Here is a 7,392-nt window from a genome sequence, read left to right on the forward strand (position 1 = left end):
GGTGGAGCAGGTCAGCCAGCCTGGCTGAGAAGAGCCTCCTCCCCAGGGGAGAGAGGTGGAGGCCATCTCTTCCCAGCAGCTCGCTGCCTCTCTTGCCAAAGAGCGGGCTGTGGTCAGAGAAGCCAAAGCCTTCCCTAGGACACCAGTGCTGCAGTCTTTGTTCAACTATGTGGATCCTCCTCTCCCTCCTCAGCCCATTGCCCAAGACTGGGAGGATCGACGAGAACACCACCTGTGCCCCCAGACCCTGTAGCCCCACTCCCAAATCCCTGTAGTGCCTCATGACCCGGCTGGGAGCGCTCCAAGCAGTGTCATTGGTGCCCACATGAATAAGGAGCATGGGGTAGTGGTCTGTGGGCTGGAGGGAGCTTAGAGATATTTGAATGGGTCTAAAAAACAATATCAGATTTACTCAAAGAACCTTGTCTGCCTATGTCCTTAAACCACCACAGCTATAACCTACATGCCTGTGACACCAAGCTCTTACTAAGCTCTATAGGACTCTGCCCACTGCTGCCTAGAACATTTCCTGTAAACTTGGAATTGATCAGGCACAAGTTTCCAAAGTTATTGCCATCGGTAATCCTCCACTTCAATTGGACAATTTATGTTTTTGTGTGAAGTGTTGGATTACTGCTCCCACTATGCATATGGGTAATAAATGTTTGGCCAATCAAGTACTAATTTCTGACATTTAGTAATGCAAAGCATTGCACTTGTTCTTCAGAATCAACCCCTGGCTCTCTTTGTACAGCAGTTCCCATCAACTCTTAACAGAAAGGAGCTACCCAAAGAAGCCAGCAAATATGTTTTTTCTAGCAAGGATGTCTCAGCTACAGTCCCACCAGACTGGAGGGGCGCTATGGGTATTCCAGCACTTCAGCATGTCCTGATGTGTGATCCTGAGCCTGCCCCACCCTCCCACTCCTGCCTGTACGCACCAAACCAAGAATTGTGCACAGCTCAGAAGCTTCTCAGGCACAATGACGGCTAGAGTCTTTAGAGTAACCAAAAGGAGACAATTCCCAGAGTGTCTTCACTGGCATGTTTCTGGTTTTGGAGTAGGTAGGCAGGTGTAGGTAGGTGGGATGTGCTCAGGTTTTTTCCTGATGAGATATGGTATCATAGGGGTTACCAGAGGCACAGGGTTATTGGAGGACTTGCCATCGGGATCGTGATGGCGGGTCCCCGCACAAGCTGATCTGCCCCAGCCCCATACTGGAGCCAGCTCCAGGGTGCAGTGCCCGGGGCAGATCAGCTCATACGGGGACCCTCCCCTGCCCTAGGATCAGGGTGGTGGGTCCCCGTTCGAGCTGATTTGCCCCAGCCCCATACCAGAGCCAGCTTGAGGAGGTGCGGGACCTGGGGCAGAGCAGCTCATGCGGGGAAACCCCCTGCCCCCAGGATCGCAGTGGCGGGTCCCTGCATGAGCTGATCTGCCCTGGCCCTGCTACCCCCAGCAGCACCTGGCTCCTGTCTGTGGGCAGATAGATCAGGGGCCCACTGGCACCCCTGTGAAGGCTGCAGGAGCTGTGCTGGAGTCCTCCCGGGAGTGCATGCCCCTGATCTGCCTGCTGGGTGACAGGAGCTGGGTGCTGTCATGTGGGGCCGTCAGCAGCACCAATCTTTACGGTGCTGGGTGCGAGCTGCGCCCAGCACCAGTCTGTCATCTGCCAGGCAGATCGGCAGCCTGCTCCCTCAGGAGGACTCTGGCACAGCCCCTGCAGCCCTCCGAGGGATGTAGGGAAGCCCCCAATCCACCTGCTGGATGACAGGAGGCAGGTGCTGCCGACTGCGACCAGCACTGAAGCCAGTAAGCTTGGCTTTGAAATTCAAAATGTTTCGAAACTTTCAAAATGTTTCGAGTTCCCTTGTTTTGTTTTGAAGCTGTTTCAAAGGCTTTCGTTTCATTTCAATTTTGCTGTTTTGAGCTTGAAACGCATTGAAACAAGATGCTGGGCAAAATTTTGCACAGCCCTACTACACAGGAGTAGGTAAAGCTCAAAATCAACAATAGCAAAATCAGACCCAGCTTGTAAATTTAGTAAAAAGAGATTTTCAAACATAATTGCCGTTCCCATAGCATGCACTTGCTTAAACACAGTAATTCCTTCAAAGAAGCCAATTGTTTCTTGCTGTCTACAAGGCAATGCCTCACACTCTAACCTAGTCATTGCAACAGGAGTGTGCCCTTGCGATGCGTGCACAAACCTGGGGGCTCAGTCTGTTTTGTTACATGTGCAGTGTTGACCGTCAACGTGTTGGAAACATTAATGCCTCTCCAATCCACCAACAGAACCCTGACTAAAGCTCTGGGCCTAATGCTCCATTACTTTGGTTTTATGTGCTAGCAACCAGGCAGATAAATGTAAAACTGCCATAATGCAATGGGGAATCCAGCTTTCTGGCTCCTGCTTCCAGGAAGGATAAACTAAACAGCCATGGCACCGGAGTGGGGACCTCTGCATGAAATCAAATATTCCAATAACTTTCTGTTTAGCCATGGAATTTTTACAGCCAGAAATCTATTAATCCCAAGGAAAATAGCGTTGTGCTATAATTAACATGGCATGGAACATTTACAGTAGGTCCCAGCATGCCTGCTATCTTCAGCAGCTTGGGTTTCAACAGCACTGAGCTCAAGAGCCTCTTTAGCTTGAAGAAAAGCCCCCGCTGTTTGAATATGACAGTGTTTGATGATGGGTGCAAGTGGTGTTTTTGTTCAAGGGTGGGCTTTGGTTAGTTTTCAGCCTGGGCAACAAATCCAGACGGCTTTATCCTGGGGTCTTCATCGGACTGTCACAGGGAAAAGAAGAATGGCCAGATCCAGCATTAAATATACAGTCAGAGCCATCAGGGGCGACTGTTGAGGGTGTGCCAACAATACGTTCTGTTTTTTATGATGAGATTTGAGTCATTGCATGGAAACGTTCCAGCAGCAATAGCACGCCTGTTTGATTTTCTTGGGTTCTGTGCTCAAGTCCACTCAAACAGCATCGTGGGTGCACAGCCTTTGTTCCTTGTGCCTAGAGGCTATGTTTGAAATGTAAGCAAGCGCTGTATGGCTGCCCTGCATTGTTGATTTCCTCCTGCTGTAGGATCAGGGAACGTTCTCCTGACCAGTCCCCAGGGGGTGATTGTGAGGGATGAGGGGCTCTCTTGCTGAGAGACACAAGGCCATCCTTCGTCCTTCGTAGTTAATACAGTGATGTTCAACCTCCAGCCTGTGGTCCAGATCCAGCTTGTGGAGTCATGTAATCCAGCCCACGGGACTAGCAAGTGAGTTGTGGGAGAGTGGTGGCAATATCAATTGCTGCTTCCCTGCAGCCAAATTTCTAGACGTGTGGGGAGCGCCATGGACCTTGGGAACTGGGCCCCAAGCCTGCTGTGTCTAAGAGGTTAAGGGACCACTTTTGACATGAGTAGATTCAGGATTTTGTAAAGTGGAACCAGCAACTGGCTCCCAACTCCCCAGCACCACCAGGACAGGCAAGCCACATCCTGTCATGGGAGCAGCAGCCCAGGACTTTAAGTCCCTGAATTAGTTCAGAATCTCCTCTGCCCTCAGTACCTCCTCCCTTCCCTTCCCCTCCTCTGCCCACCACTGCTGCTGTCTTCAGTTGCCCTGGAAGTATGGGGAACTCCAGATCTGCTCCCTCCCAGATCCAGCCCAGCTACGCAGGGAGCTTGGGACAGCGGCAACTTTCCCTGCTCTTGTCTGCTCCGTGGCTGTCAGAGAACAGGGGGCCAGCCAGGGAGGGGGAACCCACCTGTTGCTGTCTCTGCTGCTGCCCTGAGCCGAGCCTGGCTCCCTGGGCAGCCCAGCTGGACTGGGGCAAGAGCGGCTCTGGAATTTCCCCTCCCCCACCTCTGGATTAGCCAGGGGCAGTGGCAGGCAGGAGGGAATGGGAGGGGGGGTACATGCAGCTAAGCACAGAGGGGAAAGGAGAGCAGGGAGTACTTAGATGCTTCAGAAATTTTTTTTTTAAAGTCCTTGGATGCTGTTTCTGATGGCCTTGTCTGAAAGAGGGGTATAGCCACACCACTGCACCCCCTCTGGATCTGCCCCTGCACCAGGACATCTTGGAGCAGTTCCCTAAGCCATTCTGAGCCCTTCAGGGGGCTGCTTATTGCCCTGCTTAGAGTCTCCTGTCACTTCCTTTCCCTCCATGGATAGCAAAGCCCAGTTTGTAGATGCCAGATTCCACCAGGTCCCCTTTCTGGGTTGGCTTTATAAAGCTTCTCCTTGAATTACTTTGATTTGCTTCTTGAGATCATGTTGGGAAACCCCAGCACATAATTTACTGCTTCAAGAAACAAAGCGGGACTTGCTTCCTACTCGGTCCTCCCTGTTCCTTGGTTTTGCCAGCAGTTTCCTCTATCTCCCAAAGCATGGCCAAAAGACTGGTGGGAACATCAGGCCTCTGAGTCATCATGGGAAGGAGCAGAGGGTTACTAGGATTTTACTCCTGTTGCTTCCTGCATCACTGGGTGATGCAGCATGTCCCATATACATGCCCAGGGGTTCCTGGGGTGTATCTCTGCAAGCAGGGAAACCTCCAGAGCTTCAGAGGCCTGATCCTGCAGGGGAAATCCTGGGATGTACAGCCCCAAAGACAGACCCCAAATACTTCCATCTTTATCAGGGAGACCTATGTGAGCATCCCTTTTCTAGACGCATGCTCTCTGCTCTCATCAGGTTCTGTTTTCTTCAGAAACAAAGCTAGAAATCCATTCCTAAGTCCACACTGCACCTGATCACCATGCTTTATGCTGAAGTATAGCAAAGCAGCTACCATACTTGTTTTCCCTTCAGACACACCTGCCTTCTACTTAAATCCAGAAACAAGTCTAAGGAGATGTAGGTCAAATCTGTGCTTTGACTCCTTTAAAAGTTAACACCTCCACAGTTTGGTCCCAAGGTTTAGACACAGATGGAAGGTAGAACATCAGCTGCAACAGCTTGCTGGACCCAAACATCCTCAGCTGTGGTTTGTGCCATCCATGACTTTCTCATTAGGCAGTTTTCTTATGCTCATTTCATATTGATCTAAAGGAGGGTAGAAACATTGGAGAATCGGGAACAAAATCTTTTGTCTGTTCTGACCTAGACGCTTCTTGTCAACTGAATGACAATTCTGCTATATTTATCTTTGGGTGATAGATTCAGATAATCAGTGCTTTAGTTGCTGCACTGTGGAAAGCATATACCTCACAGTTACCTCTAGGGACACCTCTGACAGCAGCACTGACTCTCTAAGAACATTTGACTAATTTAACTGCAACTTGAGACCTGACTCATATAAATCCTGTTGTGTATGCACAGTGTAGGGAGGAGAGAGAAGCACGTTGAAGTAGCCAGAGTCTGTTTCTACAGCTTTTTGCTTTACTGGCAGAAAGTGGAAGGGAAGGGAATTAGGGAGTCAGTGCCGTAGCAAGAGGGGGGCAAGTGCTGCTCAGCCAGGGCAGGGTGCGGGACAGCTGCAAGCAGCTCATTTGGGGCCTGTGGGGATGGGGAAGGGTGGCTCCCGCCACTGCATGCTCTCCCGGGCAAGCATTGGTGGGGGGAAGTGAGGGGGAGGTTCACCTGCGGATCTGTGCGTAGGGCAAGGGCGGGCTGCTACTGTGGGCTTTGCCCCAGGTGCTAAACTTCGTTGCTGCAGCACTGTAGGGAGTAGCGGTTAACGAAAGGCACACTCAGGCAGAACATGGGGTGCTGTTCTAGGCTAGGTCCTTTGGCAGTATCTGGATAACCTAATTGATAATGCAGGTCAGAGACACTGCTGTTATTGGAGACTGTGTGGAGAGAAAAGACAACTAGGTTTCAGTTGCATCTTCCAGAAATCAATTGAAATCCTAGCAGGCAATTGTGTGAGCATACAAGCAATGACAGATTGCAGGCTTCCATCGTCCAGGTCTAGGATGCACACAGCCAGTGCAAGCTCAGCTGGCTGCTACAGCTGTTGGCTCCCCACTGGCTGCCTGGGCTATGATTGCCAGACCTCTTCCTAGTGAGATGCAGTCAACCCAGAAGAACTGTCATTAATCATATCAGACCTCAGGTCCACAGAGACCTACATGGTCCTTTTTCAAAAGAAAAAAGGAAATCTCCAAGCAGCTCAGTGCAGCAGAAAGCACGGTGACTCAGAGCAGCTACACTAGGCTCAGGACCTTGGGGCCTGGGTTCTTGGAGGAGCCAGCCTTCAGCTGCTGGAGTTATTGTGGCTGCTGGGGTTTTTTTGATGGCGGCATGTGGAAGCAGCTTTACTGCTCCCAGTCAGAGCCCCTAGAATAGGGGTGGTCGATTTATTTGGGCCCAAGGGCCAAATAGACTGTTTTGCTGAGCAGTTGCTAGCTGGGTCAGCACCCCCCACCCCAAACCCATGCAACAACTCACTAAAACTCCCTATGTGGGCTGGGACCTGGGCAGTGGCGTTCAGGAGCAGGATGAGCAGGTGAGGCCAGGATCAGAGAGTGAGCTTGCAGAGCCATGACAGCATAGGGCCAGGTCAGTCAGGCGTGGTTTCTGTGGGCAGGGGCGTACAGGGAGCAGATCATAGCTATGCCTCACCCTGGCCCCACACTGCCAGTGTCCCTTGATCTGGCCACAGATGCAGCTCCCTATCTGCCCGCACACCTTGTCCATGAGGCTCCCCTGAGCTGCATCTGGGGCTGGGATCACAGGGCACTGAGAGCACGGGGCTGGGATGAAACTGGAAGCTGCCAGTAGGCCTTGCTGGGGTGGCCACAGCACCCATGAGGGGGAGAGGAGGCTTGGAGGAACTTAAGTCTTCCTCCCCTCTCCTCTCCCAGCTTGGGGCATGCAGCCCACAGACATGGGAGAAAGCGAAGTGGACCCAGCAGTGACTCCACACCCCACCATGCACTTGCAGCAGCCAAGAACAGGCCAGGGAGGCAGGCAGTGCTGAGGCACCTGCATCCAGTGCCAGTCTGCAGCTTGCCCTAGGATGCTTGCGTAGCGGTGGCAGCCCCCTGCCCTGCCAGCTTGGTGTGGGGCAGAGCAGTGCAGAGTGGCACAGGGGCAACAGCAGCAGCGGCAGGCCTGGTGAGCGTACTGCATCCAGGGCCAGTCTCCACAGAAAGCAGCCCTAACCCTGGATGCACTGTCCTCAATTTGGCTGCTGCCCCCATGCCACTCTGCCAGCAGGCCTGGGGGCTGCTGCCACTGTGTGAGTATCCCAGGGCAAGCTGCAGGCTCGCATCAGATGGGGATGCCCAAGTGCCACCTGGCGGGGTCAAGGGACTTGCCATGGGCTCGGCAGATTTGGCCCAAGTGCCATATTTTGCCTGCTCCTGCCATAAAACCTCCAGAGGGCTTTGCCACAGCCATCACTTGGCTGTTATGATCTCAGTGCCTGTGTGATTATGTGA

The sequence above is a fragment of the Crocodylus porosus genome, unplaced genomic scaffold (genome assembly GCF_001723895.1).
Source record: "Crocodylus porosus isolate Cpor-Errol unplaced genomic scaffold, CroPor_comp1, whole genome shotgun sequence".
Lineage (NCBI taxonomy): Eukaryota > Metazoa > Chordata > Crocodylia > Crocodylidae > Crocodylus > Crocodylus porosus.